The sequence below is a fragment of the Melanotaenia boesemani genome, chromosome 19 (assembly GCF_017639745.1).
Source record: "Melanotaenia boesemani isolate fMelBoe1 chromosome 19, fMelBoe1.pri, whole genome shotgun sequence".
Classification (NCBI taxonomy): Eukaryota; Metazoa; Chordata; class Actinopteri; order Atheriniformes; family Melanotaeniidae; genus Melanotaenia; species Melanotaenia boesemani.
In genome coordinates this window covers 12394635-12410607 of record NC_055700.1, presented here as the reverse complement: position 1 = coordinate 12410607, position 15973 = coordinate 12394635, and the positions used below count along the sequence as shown (strand labels likewise).

The 15973-nt window shown below is 39.9% G+C and overlaps 1 protein-coding gene across 1 annotated transcript in view; it reads left to right on the top strand.

The window, feature by feature from the left end:
• Positions 1-1586: 1586 nt before the first annotated feature.
• znf462 (zinc finger protein 462) overlaps positions 1587-15973 on the top strand; it is a 52447-nt gene continuing 38060 nt past the window's right edge. Inside the window, exon 1 of the mRNA XM_041969994.1 lies at positions 1587-1715. The gene's annotated coding sequence lies outside the window, so the exon portion shown is untranslated. The remainder of the gene's footprint in view (positions 1716-15973) is intronic.

The following is a 15973-nucleotide window of genomic DNA, read 5'->3' as shown; positions in this document are numbered from 1 at the left end:
TTTACTCTCACCATCATGATTCACAAATCAAACAAAGTTCTTATACAGAAATGAAGCATTTTAATTTCTCCAAACATAAAACATGCACAAAGCATTTGTCCAGCAGACCTCTGGTTCATCTGCATGATGTTTAAACTGCAGATGGGCAGCAGGTTTCTTTCTGGATAGCACTAGCAGAGTAATAATTTTTTACTCTTAAATACTTTAAAAATATAACCTAACTGTCATCCCACTGAATAGAAATGTAACCCTTAAATTAGTTGCTGTTTGTAGAGGTTTACATACTTTTGCAACTCACAGATACTGAATATTGAATCATTTTCCTCATAAATAAATGAAGGTGTATTTTTTTTTTTTTTTACTTATTAATATAATTCTTCATCTACTTTTAGGGCTTGTTTGAAAATGTGATGTTGTTTTGGGTCATATTTATGAAGAAATAAAAAAGATATAAAGGTTTTAAACTGTTAGCATGGCTGTAATTTTTTTTCTGTTTGCACTACTTAACTTGACCTTTGCTGATAAATAACAAGTACTCATTAAAATTAACGGGGGGTTTCCATTGTACATTCTAATCTAAATCCTAAAAAAAGAAGTTTATTTTTATCAGCTTGTATTTTTCATGAAATTGTGAAGTCATCAGTGATTTTTTTTTCTTTCTTGGTAACAGTGGGGGAGGGTATGTATGATCTCAGATGATATTACTATGTAGTTGCTTAATCATGCAAGGTAAGTATGGGCTGTTCCTCTCCTCATGTCTCACCCACCCACCCATGCATGCCCATTCTTGCATCTCAGCCCCCCACTAGGCACTCACCCCATCCTTTCCACTGACATACATCTGAGCAGGACCCTGCACCTTTTGTGTTGGGCTCCCTCTTTGTTAGCAGCTGCCGGACACATCAACAGCCTGCAGTTACTGTGTAATATCAGCAGCAACACATCATCCATGTTTCTCTGAGCAAAAACAAATGAGGACTGGGATAATTATTATTATTTTTATTATTATTGTGAATTTATTGTTTTTTATTTGAATAAAAGATGAGGAACCTTTGAGGAAATTACATGCGTGTTTGTGGATATTTTTATAGAAAACGCTGAAAAGGGCTGTTTTTTTCAATATATGTAAATGTATTTATTTTCTCTTACTCTGATCTATCTATCTATCTATCTATCTATCTATCTATCTATCTATCTATCTATCTATCTATCTATCTATCTATCTATCTATCTATCTATCTATCTATCTAAGGTGAGAAGCAGCATCACCTCTAAAGTGAACTGCAGATAACCTCATGACGTGGCAGACATACTATGCAAGCCTATATAAAATTCAGTGTGGCCGCATGTATCTGGTGGTGCTTTGAGCCGCTCATAAGGCTTTGCAGATCATCTGACTTCAGTCTAGATGAAGGATGAGCTTCTCAGACATAGACGTTGTCCATCCTGCTGATGCTCCCTCGTCTCATCGTAAACTCTTGTGCACCCTCTGGTGCTTGCTAGTCTCCCAAACTTCTTTGTGTAGCCTGCTTTGCAGATTGTCTTCCTTGTCTGTGTGGTTGCTCATTATTCAGAGACAGACGGATCTCAGGTCATCTGCAGCTGCAGCAAAGGAGAAGCAGGAAAGATGGCGATCATCCATTAGACCGACCGGGCGCACGCATGAAATACGAGGACAACTTTTGGGAGGATCGCTTGAGGAGAAGATTGTACCAGTGAGTTTTTCTCCTCTTGCACTATATTTCCAGTTTCGTCAAGATTTCGGCTGGGCTTTCAAGGTCTGCGAGAACGTCGGTATGGTAGATCATGGGATATAATTTGGAGAGCGCCTCGTGAATGACCTGGAAAGAGCTGGTTTCTCGCTTTAGTCCAGGTCCAGACGAGGAAGTCGGGTCGAGATTTTTAGTCGCCGTGACTGGGACCCAAGCAGCCAAAGTCAAGTGGGTCTTCTCGCTTCCCAGTTAATATCCTAACCATAGCGCTTCCTTGCTATGTCGCCTCTCGGTTTGTTGTCAAAGTGACACAAGGAAATGGACGCGGCAGTGTTAGGAGGCTCGCCTGCGTGTTTCAGCAGCACCGGAGCGGAGTGTTTTTGTTATTCCGGCATGTCTGGTCAGGGGGAATTACTGGCCGCGGCCGTGCGTCCCCTCTCCGGCCGTGCGTGTTGTTGCGCGTTAGCTTCATGGAGAAGCCATTGCACGGATTGCTCTCCTCTCCCAACCAGACTCCATTAGCGACACGGAGGAGCTGGCATAGCCGCTGGTCCAGCCACACACACACACACACACACACACTCACCATGAAAGCCATGTCCAGCATGAGGAAGCTATACGTGCTCTCCCCTCCCCTGCTCCTCTCCTTTTTTAAAAAAAAAGAAACCTTATCTTGGTGGCGATTTTGAGTCGGTTCTCCACAGCGTTGGAGCTAGATATCTTGATGGTCGTGGAATGAATGTACAAGCGCAGTTTGGCTGTATATATTTTTATTGTGCGCTTTTGTCCCTGGTGCTTATTGCTATATTGTTACCAGCTTGCCCCCCTCCCCTCTCCTTGCACTGCTTGGATGTCTGTTTGTTGTCACTGGTCTCAAGTCAGGTATGTCATACTAGTAGGGCTTCACCATAAAATGGAGGAAAGCAGATGAGTCCTAAGGAGAGCCCTGGAGTCAGACAGGCAGGATCCCTCACGCCAGAACAAAGGTTGGGTTAAAAAAAAAATGCTCGGCCACCTCCTCTTCCTACTCTTCTTCTGCTTCTTTTTCAGCTCGGAAGTTTAGTCTGCTAGAGGAAGCAGAAGAACTCTGAAGAAAAAAAAACTGAGCTTAGATCCTTTAGTGGTGCTTTCAAGGTTAACTCTGTGCTCCAACTCCATGAGCTCTTTGCTTCAACTCACATGATGAGAACCAGTCTGTGAATATGTGAGATCTACAACAGAGAATTGTTTTTTTTTTTTTTTTTAATCTTGTGGTTGTTGGTGGCTGAAGGACATGGGGATGAGACAGGAATTTTAATGCAGAGCAGTGCAGTGTTTTGGCCACGCAGGTAGTTAATGTTCAAACAAAGTGGTGTCAACACATACATATACTCTCATCTGAGTGTGCATGCGCATGTGTGGGTGAGGAAATTACTGTTGCAGACAGTTTCTTATAGGAAGTTCTCAAGATGATTCTCGTTTTGGATGAGTTTCGTCTGTTTTCATACTGTGGTTCTTTAAAACAGAGGCCAGTGGACATCTGGGTAGCACATGTTCATGTTATTACATGATTACATGTATGTATTTGGTTTTTCAGGTACTTTAAAAGTTATTCAGACTAATGGATTAGGTTGTTTGTTATTTATTAACAAGCTATTTGCTGTAATTCAGTCTGTGTCCACTGCTCAGCCTTGGGTGTCTTCTCACACATTATATCCTAAAGGTGTCCAGCCTGCTAGGAAAGTGAAAGAGGTGTGTTTGCTAGCAGCTATGTATGTGTGTGTGTGTGTGGTTATGCTCAGCTCTGCAGTTCCCCTGGCCACTGTGTGAAATCTTGCTGACAAGGAGACTGTGAGCTTGACACACTATGCTGCGACAATGCTGGGGCTGAGAAGAGCAATCAAAATGGTGGCGACGCTCCTTCTCCCTGGCGTGGCAGGGCAGACAGGTTCTCAAGGAGGAGCCGATAGAGGACAACCGGGCAGGAATCTGCTGCGGTCGACACATTTGTCTGGCAGACGGTTGCAGTGGATCTAGTCTGGTGGATGTTGTGTAAATGCGCTCAGTCATTTCTGGACCTGGAAGGAGATGTTTAAGTGGAAGAAACTCTTGAGCCTCTGTGATGCTGTGTGTGTTCTCTTTGCACTTCCAGCTGCTCTAGTAACTTTCACAAGTCTTCAACACATTCTTAATCCATTCTTGCAACACAAGAAGTTGATCTATAGGATCCACACACACACACACACACACACACCCCTTCCCCCACAAGTCTCAGAGGCCCCTGAAGTCCATCAGCCCGTGTGTCTATTTCTTTGTTGTAATTTGATAAATTACTCAACTGTGTGGTAATATGAAGCATTAATGTGACGTTAAAGGCTGAAAATCATGCTGTCATTGAGTGTTGTGGCCTTTGTCTCCTCACCGATAAACCCATCGGTTAGTTAGTCCATTTTCTGATCATCTAGGGATGAATTAGGAACTATTTGAAACTGATATGGATAACCTGATACTTTACTTTTTAATATAAAAAAGTATAAAAGGTAATAGAGCAAACTGGAATTAGAACTCTAAAACTAACAATTGTTTAACATTTTAAACCTTTTTACTCCAAAAAATGTATTAATTCATTAAATATTATTAAGATTTTAAACTGATTAATAGTAGATCAAATTTAACATGCCACATGGGTACAGTCATCAAACATAGTCAAACAAATTAGTTCTTTTTAATGAACCTACGAGGCTATACATGAATTTTGCATGTAGAAAACTTGGGGTAGATTTGAGATACATGTGTGTTCTGACCACTTCTGCAACTTCACATAGTTTTGCGCCTCAAAATGTTTTCAGACTCCACTTCTAAGCAGACCTATGAAGTAATAGGATGTACTTGTTACTTAAGTACATTTTGCTAGTCGACGATCATTTTAAGGTTTAGATAAAATTTAGGGATTTTTTTATATATTGAATTAAACCACTCTGCAGTCTACAGAGTAGGATGTGTCAGATCATATCTGCTACAATATTTAAATGCCACTTGCATATTAATGCACCAGTATAATTAATCAATTAAACAATGAATTATGACAATGTACTCAACCATAAGCATTTATGTGGTGGTTTAATCGTATTTTAACAGTTGAAATCCTTATAATCTTTTCAAAATCTACACATTTTAAATAGTTATAATTTGGTGCAAAGTTCAGATTTTAAGGTGAAAGCGAAGAGCTGAACGAAGGCTGATTAAAAAAAAAAAAACAACTGGGTTTTGCTAGGTATTTCATGGTTGTGGCAAATAAATAAATAAAAGCTTGACAGGGAGGACATGGGATCAAACAAGAGTGACCTCTGTGATGGTTTGAATGCTGGAAGGATGTGGTCGTGAAGCTCATCACTCACCCTATTTCTGTGTCTCACTCACACACACATACACTCCCCACTCACCCACCCCACTCCCTCTCATTCACTCACTCACAGTGGCTGATGCACTTCTCCATTCTTCTCTACCTGGGGCAGTGAAGAAGGCCAGGGAGACACACAAAAGCAAATTGAAATGCTCCAGTGAGTGCTTTCTTGACATGATGCATGGCTCATGAGATGCAGCCCGGCCCTGCTGCTACACTTGCAACTGTGCTGAAACACACAGATCCAAAGCAGCCTCGACACCACAGCTAAAACCTCCTTACTGTCTTTTGTATTTAGCTGTTTTTCTTCGTCACACAGCCATGAAGCTAAAAAATCGTGTTGAAGCTTTATAATTTTTTTTCTTTTGAGATGTGCATTTGTTCTGGATATTTGAAAAACATAGATCCACCATCATGTCAGGGTTTTAGTGGAACAAGGAAGTGGCTTGGTAGAGGTGTCATTCCAGTTTCTGTTGTCATTTGCCACGTTACACTGCTGCCTAACTGGTTCCTCCTCTCTGCTTTTCACCAGAACATCAACAGCTGAAGACTGTGTTTCCTCTCCTGGAAAAAAAAAGAAAAAAAAGTCTTGTAGCTCAGTCAAGCTTACAGTTGTGTCTTCTTTTAACATGCATGTAAAGCAAAAAGGGGACAAGTATTACTAAAATAAAAAGTGGCATTCTGATGAGACAGTTTGTCTAGTGAGATAAATAAAGCTATCTGCACCGTGTCCTCAGGTTTTTGGCCTTAAGTCTGGATTCCATGTCCTTTTCTAACAAGACACAGTGAACCAACTCTGTCAGCTTCAAGCTGCCCGTAGTGAAAAAAAAAAAAAAATCTGAATTCTTTGGAGACGCCCGTTCCTTGGGCAGCGTGGTGCCACCAGACAAGGCCTTCATTGAGCAGGAACAGGAGTGGTCTTGTAGATGGGATCCACACTGGCTCGGCCTCCGCAGCAACAGAGCTGTCCAAGGATGATTAAATATTTAAGAGCTTGGAAAGGAGGTCTCAGTGGTAAGTTAATATTGATGGGTCTCTCATCTTTCCCTTCTCAAACTTGTTGAGTTGCCTCCAGAGGTCAGTTTGGTGGATCTGGAGAAGAACTTCATCTTTTCTTTTCTAATATAAACTTGGTAGCTTTAAAAGAGCAAAGATAGAGTTTTTATATTTGTTTGTTTCTGGAGGAAACCACCATGACTTTCAATTTTGGCTCTTTTTACTGCTTCTCGTGTCCTCTTATGGGTTACTCTGAAATAGTCCATCCTGATGAGCTTGTAACCTCACCCACCCTCTGTAACTGTAGTAACTGCCATGTCAGGCTTACAAGGAAGTCAGCATTGCAGTGTTTTCTGGCAGTTGTCCACTGAGCACAAGAGTTTCAGTCTACCTTGCAGCCTCTTCATGTGATCTTTATTTTTCTTTATAGAGATAATTTTAGAGAATCAGATGCAGCTGATGGCATTTCAATAATCCCTTGGTTAAAAGGAATACAAGCTTGGACTGAGATGTGAAGAGAAATGTGCCTTTTTTTAGGTGACTTGCTAGTGCCACATTTTGTTAAACGTGGAAGTGTACCTCCAGAGCTGACCTTGTAGTTTGTTCAGTATTTCTTGTACGTTTTCTAAGGTAATACAACATTTATTCAAGACAGCAGCAGATTGATTTATGTCAGGAAATGGTTTCCTAGGAGAGATGAACTTCAAGGCTGCATGGAATGTAAGGTTTCCTGGAGTAATTGTCCTTGTGGAAAAACACTTCCTGGTTTCTCTCCAAGATCTGTCCTTCACTTGCATGACTCTTTAGTGGTGTTTATTTAGCCCAAAAACCTATGTGTTTCAGTTTTTAGAGTTATGGCTCAAATGTGGATAAATTAGGTTTGATATATTCTTTTTCTCTATTTTTTCCTCCTTTAGCTGAAGGGAAGAAATCCTTTAAAAAAAAACAAATATATCCACCTATTCCTTTCCTTTTAAAATTATAAAAATACTCACGCCTCAGGCTATTAATTAAATTACGCACTTAATCATTTTTGGGTGGAATATGTTATCGTGTTTCTGAGGGTGTTTTATACCTCATGCTTTCCATGCACTCATCATAGAATCACTAAAAAAAAAAAAAAAACGATAGGTCACCTTTATTTGGTGGGATTTGCAGAAGCTGAGATCCTCTTAATATTTAGGATACAAAGATTATCATCTGATGATCTCTCTTCAGGGGTGCAGTGTTCAGACTGCTGTCGTCAGCTTGTGAAGAACAGCAATGCCACAGTCTTAGGTAGCCATCTTTGCTGTGAGCAAAAACCCACATCTCACTTCTGCTTTCTGCAGCCTGTCATGACAATCTGCAGAGGAACCGGCAGGAGGGGAAGCTGCTCACTCAGGTCTCTTAAAGTTAAACACTTCCATCTGTGTAACAAGATAGCCAAGCAAGCAGCTCCACTCTGCTGAGCAGGACAGTCAAAGACCTTGAGGAGCACAAAATGGTGGATGGTCATGCCACTGATACTCCAGCGTGATTGGCTGTGTCTCCTTGGCCACTGTGGGGCTGGCTGTGTGAAATGGAGTCCTCTGTGTGGAGCGTTGGCCCAGCCTCAGCTCTGATGCAGAAGATAATTCTGTCAGCCCCGAGAGGGAGAGACGAGAGAGCAGCCAAGTGAGGTGACTCTACTAAAAGAAGGTTTAGCAGCAGGCTTTCAGAGGTCTCAAGCTTGTCTTCTTGCATCCACCTCTAATCCTTGTTCTTCATTTGTGTTAATATCCATCCTCATTTGGTTCTTTTTGCTTGAAAAAGACATGCAGTAGATGGAAAAAGAAAGTGAGCTAAGAAAAGGTTCACTTTTGGTTTTATAAATAGGACGGAAGAGAGTGACATAGAAAAGTATTCACTAACCTTCACACCCAGGAGGCTCAAACTGAGGGATCCACAAGGCCCTTGTTTAGTTGCTTTATGACAATTTCAGCCATGAAGGTCATATTAATATTTCTGAGGCTCTAAGATGCAAAAGACTGTCAGTATCTCATCTTAAATGTGTGTTTTTTTGGTGGTGGTGGTGCATTTTCACCATGACAACCTGAAGACAGTAACCACACAGAAGATGGCCATTAATACCTGCTTCCTCGTAATCTGCTTGGTCATTATCATCTGTGCAAAAGAGACCAAACATTGCTACCGCATGCTCTCTGCAGCCGCCCCTCTTTTCAGAAGGAACAATCTGAGCCCTTTGCTGAGCACAAAAGCTACCCTTGGAGCAAGGTTACTTGTTCAATGATGGCCAGCTTCTTTCTTTTTTCTTTTTTTAGTGCAGCTTTAGAGAGAAATGTGGAATTAGTGAGTTGAATGTCTTTGATTGAGACAGGAAATGTCTTGGTTTGCAAAGTTAAAAAAAAAGGAGATTGAGTCCACTGATCTGGATACATGGGTGATGCCAGGTAACCATCTGTCACAGATGGACAGGCTGACACAGGCACTGTTTGACTTTGCAGAATAGGCAACCGTGATGTTGAACAGAAAATGATCGTCTCGTTCTTGGATGAGAAAATTGTTCCAACCCGGAGCAATGTTACAGACATTCCTGCCTCCCTCCCTCTTCCATTTTCTCTCTCTCCCTCTTTCTAGTGTGAGGATTTGCTTGAAGGCCTCAGTCAGCAGAAAGCTTTGAGGTCCAAAGATCAAAATGGCTCTGCTAGCTCTGCACCATAACAGATGTGCACAGAGTGTAATGCTTTAACTGGACCGAGCATGGTGTTGCTATGTAAATCAGTATTAAGAGCAGCCAGTAAACTCAGTTGGAAGGTAGTAAGCCTACACGTAGTAAATGCATCAGAGTTGAAGCTGGGCAAAGCCTACTACGGGTAGTAAGTCTTCTTTCTTCTTTACCTAGAATGCTTAAGAGTCACCTGAGCCTGCTGCCATGAGTTGTTTATTTTTTACACCCTCTGAATGTGACACTTGTGAAGGTCAGGCAGCAGACAGATCAGCAAAGCTTGCTGGACTGCAGCGTCTAAAAAGCTTTGCACCTGTGTTTACTGGTTCTCCAAGACAAACTGGAATCACCTAGCTCATCACAAATGTCCTTTTGTACTTTTCGAAACAATGAAACACAATAATGTGCACATAACTGCTTAATTCAAACTTCATGTAAAGATTCAATTAATCTGAATGAAAATCATGTGTCTTGCTCAAACTGATTCCAATTAAATCAAATAAAACTTGATTTTTTTAGTTGATATTCAGAAATGTACATGGACAAAAGTGAGCCAAACAAGACATTTTAAAGATTAATAGCTAATTTAGACCTTTAAAGTTATTTTCCCAACATAATGATATAAAAAAATGGCAAGAAAAAGGCACAATGAAGACCATGTGTAGACCAGGTCATCTGGATGGTCATATGAAGAGGAAGCTCTAAAGGAAAAACTACCAAGAGCCAGCAGCATAGCTAAAAATAGCCAAAGGACTGTACAGTAGAATCTGTCCACAACATGTACTAGGCAAGAGTTTTGTGTGCTCTGCACACGTCTGAGGTCTCCTCAAGGCAACAGCATAAAGATATCTTCTTGCCAAGAGGCACGTTTTAATTTTGAAAGCATGTGGTTAATTCGTACATCACAGAAAATAGATCAAGGTAGAACTTTTTTTGGGGGGGGATTCCAAATACAGAGAAACAGCACAAATAGCAGAGGTCAAAACCTGAAACTACACAGCCAGTAGGTTGTTGGTTAAAAAAATAGCTCCTTACAGTTTGAAGAAGAATTTAATAAAGATAGTTAAAAAATGAGGCTGGAAAACAGTGTTCCAAATCCAGATTTCTATGGTTCAAGAACTGCTTCAGCATGTACAAAGACAGCTGTCTGATGTAATTACTCCAGATTTGGAAGGAAAATTTGATCAGTTTGTCTAATAATCATAATAATCATAATAGTTTGGATTTATTTATTTATTTTTTGTCTTTTAAACCTTGATGCATCCCTGAGGTTATTGTGTGAAGCTAGTTAGCTAAGCTTTTTAGCTAACCATCTTAGTGTAAATCTTGCTAACGAGTGAACCTGGTTAGTTCTCTGAATTAAGATGTGTGGGAGTTCAACTTTTGACATGTAAGATGAAACATGCGTAATTTCTGCTTTCTAAATTTGCATAGTCCTAACAGATTGTTTTGCTTGATGTCAGGCCTCTCAGATATTTTGATGTGGGGGTGCTATAAGAATGTCTGTAGTCATAGCAATGTTTGCTAGTTAATGGTTGACCTACTTTTTGAGTACCATATGCCTCCTGAAACAGATTTGTTGCCAGATTAATGCCAGCATTTTTAGCCAGGTAGCTGTTAATGATAACCTTGATGATTCCAGCCTGTCTCAAAGATATTTTGGTTGTGGCCATCATGTGGCCTCACCATTACTAAGACTATGATCTATGATAAGGTGATGAGGGGCGGCGTGGCTCAATGGGTAGAGTGGTCGTCCTGTAACCCAAGGGTTGCTGGTTCGATCCCGGCCCGTCGAGCTCATGTCGAGGTGTCCCTGAGCAAGACACCGAACCCCTACTTGCTCCTACAGCCAAAAATAAATAAATAAATAAAAAACAAGACTAGAGGAATTATAATACTTAGTTAAAATATTCCCAAACATATTTCATGGAGATGTGTAATGAAATCGCTGGCATCTGTTGTGCTCTTTTTTGTGCATTTCATGCCATTCCCATCCCTTTTATTCAATTCCTGCAGTTGTCTGATGAATGTTATGACAAAATGTTCATACCGAACATTATTGATTACTCACATCTCCTCAGTAAAGGCCCAGCGTATTGATTGTGCAGGTGGGATCGATGTTTCATCTCTGTGTATTCAGACTTCCTCAAATGAGCAGCATCATGTGATCACATCATTTAGGGAAGCTTTCTGTTCTGATCACAGGCAGACAGGAATGAGGTCAGCGTCCAGCTATCTGGTCTTATCACACTCGAGCTGAAATGCTGTTGTAATGAGACTGATATGCTCATCAAGGTTTTACTAACAAGATAAATATCTGTCAGTTTTAGGTGGTTAGTTTGCACTGAATTACTAGCATAATATTACATTAGTGTGTAATATATCATTTTGGATACATATGATGATTTTTTTTGACTGTGCTGTAGTTTTGACACATCTATTTTGGTGCTGTGTACAGTTAAAACAACTTAAGCCTTTTAGCTGCTTGAATTCTCATATATTGCCATCATGATGCTTAATCTGCCCCAAATCCATTTTGCATCAAAATAACACCTCTCCCCTTAGAAAACTCTGGCCTAGAGTCAAAACAAAGTATCTTCAGCTACAAGAAGAAAAGGGAGTCCTGCAACAGATGGTATTATGCACTCACCCCACCCCCACTCTCTCCAGAGTCCAGATCTCAACAACACTGACTCAGTCTGGGATTATAAAGAGGCAGAAACAATTGGAACAGTCTAAATCCACAGAATAAATCAAATAAAATAAAATAAACTATTAAAGGTTGCTACGATGTACAGAGCTAACTGATGTGGACCACTGGTTCAAAGCTAAACTGTGATCAAGCTATTGTTTGATTCTGTTTCTCATTCAACCTGTCCACAGCAAGAAGGGCTTGGGTGAGGGCCCTGCTCACGGGCCCATAGTGGTTCACCTCTGTTGGCACTCCATGGACTCAAACCCAGGTCCTCCAGAGCCAAGTCCACCTCTGTAAATCCCAGGTTACCACTCCCAAACTAGGCTTCCACACCCTATCATGCTAACGTGCTATCAGGTCTCATCAGGTAATTTGTTGCCTTAGATGTTTTGGTAATAAAATAATATGGACGTGAATGTCATAATAGTTCCTGTCAACAGTTAAGACATGTAGCTGAAAGCCAGAAATGTAAAGCTCACAGTGGTTCAAGGAGTCAATTACTGTAATTATTTGGAATTGTAATGTAGTTGCAATGGGCAACCTATCGAGTCGATGTTGAGATCTTCTGGTTCGGCCTGAAACAGTGGACAAAGTGCCAGAGGCCTAATCAAGTTCGCCAAATCCATCACAGAGAGACACACTCACTCCTAGGGAGAATTTATAGTGACCATTTAACCTGATGTTAAATGAGTGGCGGGAGGAAGCCAGAGAGAACCCACACACACGTGGGGAGGACATGCAAACTACACAGAGAATGGCCACTGTTTTGAACCCCTCCTCACCCGAGGCTTGAACATGTGACCTTGCTGTGAGGCCGCGGTGCTAACCGCCACACCTGCTGTAGGTGCAAAGAAACATTAAAAACAACAGAAACAATAGAAAATGTTAAAATTATTATTAGTATGCAAGTTACAAGCTTACAAAGCACTGTGAAACCACCAGGCAGGTTTGCAGTTGCATCAGTCAATATGTTGCTCTTCTGTGGTGGCATGAGCCAGCGTATGGGAATACGTAGGTCATTCAGGACAGACCAGCTTTTTCTGTTCTAAACCATTGTTGTTATCTGCTATAGTTCCCAGGCATAAAAGCCAAACTATGAACCAGCTTTACTGTAAACTGCAAACAGTAGGAAGAATTGCTACGAGACAGACAGTCTTTTTCTGTCTTTTATTTTAGAACAGTCTTACTAATCTGAACAAAATTAACTTTAAAATAATGTGCTGAGAAATTTTAAAGATCCATTTTGGGGAATGATTTATGACATACTCAGACCCCCATGGCTTACATGCTCTAAGATGTTCAGGTGAAGCTAAGCAAATATTTATATATGTATGTATATATTGAATATATATATCTATATATATATATTGAATATATATGGGTGGGTGCATGTTAACTGATGGCACAGATGTTACTTCCTGTCTACCTTTTGGCTGTGGTTTCCGGGTCTATAACCTCTGTGTCTGTTCACGATAAAAATACAATTACTACAATCATTAATATGTGGTCTCATTATAGTGTTAACAACACCATATTTGATTTTAATGTTTTATTTAAGCTTGCCAGCAGCACCGTGCTGTGAACACAACACTGTCATATCATCACCTTTTAAGTTGATGTGCCAGCTGTTGCTTATTTGCACATCATCCAGCAGTTGTGGACCAACAGTATAATGCCATTGGAGACATATTTTTGGTCACCTAGTCCAACATTATCTCCTTTAAATTTTTTTTAAACAGAAAGTATTTGCCTCTTTAACTGCTAAATTAATTTTCACCATCTTAACATTGAAGCCTCCTTTGGGAATGCACTCCTTTCCATTGATATTGCAAAAGCCCAATGTCTTATTGAGCACCCCAGTCACTTTTATGCTAATGTGCAACTGCAGTCTAACAAGATCAGCCCATATAACATGAAAGCATACGTTTAAACACCAGAACATCAGGCAGTTGCGTGGTGCAAGGTTTCAGCAAGCAGAGATGGGTCTTAAGTTGTTCCACAATCTGCTTTATAGAGGAGGACTAACCATTTTTCACACTTCTTTAGCCAAATTAACAAAAAAATCTGCTATGCTGGATGACCTCTGCTGCATTTTTAGCTAATTTAGCCTCCCCTCTCTGTCAGAAGCACACTGAGCAAGGAGGAAGTGTTTGAGACAGTAAACTTAGGTGAAGTGAAAGATAACTACACATCTTACTTTGCAGTAAAGTTAGAGGCCGATAAGTTTCGCACCACCTGTTTGACAAGCTTGAGCATGTTGAAAAGGGAAATTTTACACTGCTCCAATACATTTAGGTAGGTTTTACTTAACCACAGCTTTCTTTTAGGGCTAATATAAACTGTCCACTGGCCATGTGATATGTTGATATAAGAAAACTGAGCTTCTGAATTACATCTCATTGGATAAACCGGCTAATCTTCTGCTTTGCATGAATAGATTTATGAAGTCTTTAATATTACATCACCCCAATCTGAAATACACTCTATCATGTCTGAGTTATATTTTACATTTCTAGTGGTGCTGGTAGTTCAGAACCTGCACACTAATGTTATTGTAGTGGAATTAGAGCTGGTGTTATAACTTTATTAATAGATCAGAAGCAAAGTTAAAAACCAGACAAACATTTTTTGTCTGGTTGAGCTCTTGGCTTCTCAGAATGCTCCCTTTCGATGATTGTGTTTGGAACTTTGGTCAGATATGACAAAAATTCTTAAAACTGGCACATTCCCTGTCCTGCTATAGATGTGGAGTGTGCGCTAAGTGGAATGCAGCCATCTTTAAGTTGTAATTTTCCTATTTCATGTCAAACTGTCTTTGAGATGTTTTAGAATGTTTTAAGATTTCCCAAAGATGTGGAAGCAGTGACTCAGTTGTCCCGACCCTTTAGTCATTTCTGCAGAGGCTCTCTTTGGGACTCAGGGCAGCCTCAATGGTGGATTTCACCTTGTCTGTACTGCTTTGGTTTATCAAATGAGTAAACCTCTTTTGTTTTGCGTGTTATCATGATTCTTTAGTAATAATGTTTAAATCTGGTCTAGTCTTATATACTGTTTTCAATTAAAATAGCTTTGGTCTCGTCTCTAATAGAAAAGAGCTGCAGAATCACCTAAAAAGGACAAGCTGCTGATTGTGACGTGTTATGGAGTAAAAAAAGATGCTTATAATACTTCGACAAGTTGTGATACATACCCCCCCCCCCCCCTCTCTCCCACCACTACCACCATTACTGTTTTTAAGTGTCTCTGGACCAGCTCCACCAAGGTGTTGACTCCACAAGATCTGAAGGTGCTCTGTGGTATCTGGCACCAGGACGTTAGCAGCAGATCCTGAAAGTCCTGTATGTTGTGAGTTGGTGCAGCTGTGGATCACACTTGTTTCAGTAAATCCCCCCACACACCCTGCTGTGGGTTTGCCCTCCCTCAGACTGTAGGTCACCACTGCTCCACTGCCAAGTATGAGCACTCTTCAAGTCAGTCATAGCCATCGTATGTCAAATTTGCTCCAACCCAAAAGTTATACCACAAGAATTAATGGTTCAGTCTCATAATCTAGGCTCCATATGTTTCTTTACTGTTGCTGCTAAGCAATCACTATACATTTGGAGATAGTGAGGTGCTAGTTACAGTGTCTGTAGTCGAAAGTACAATCTTAAGCTTGTATTTACCACTATGAAATTTATTCAGCTTTAATAAAAGTTGCTTACTATATTCTAATAATTAGGGAGGTTTAAGCTAATTGAATTTGAAGCCATTTAAAATAATTGTATGTCTGCAACTCAACAGGCACCAAATCCAGTACCATCATTATTAAACTGCTAGACTTAATTTAATAAGTACATATATATATATATATATATATATATATATATATATATATATATATATATATATATTTATATTTAGTATATTTTCTCAAGAAACAAATGCTAAATAATGTTATGCCTATCTATCTACAAAATACCATTAATAAAGTATGGGCAAGCTCTAAATCTTAATGTCCATCATCCATCTAATAATGTGCTAACAGCTGTAGGATGAGCTAATGAAAAACAAAAAAAAATGAAGCAAAGTTTGAGTTTGAAGCTGAAGCCTTACATCAGCTTTGTCTGTTTTGAAAGTCTCTTAGTTGTATGTGGTAAAGAGAATGATTAAAGCTTAGGTGCCAAAATAAATACTTCTCTATGCTGCTTGACTTGGCCCATGCTTGCATCAGAAGGTGCTTCACTTGAGGAGTATGATTGGATCTATCACATACAATTATTGTGCAGAGGTTTACATTCATTGATAAAGACTTTTTCAGTCAAAAATCATCTTCAGGAGAATTTTCAGTTATTGAATGTGAGTTTAAAATATCATCTCATGCCTTTCTGCATCTACCATCAAGCCAACAGAACAATCTGAATCATTACCGAATTAAAGATTATGATGCAAATATATTTTAGTAATTTAACTATAAGGAATAAATTATTTAAAGTAAGTTG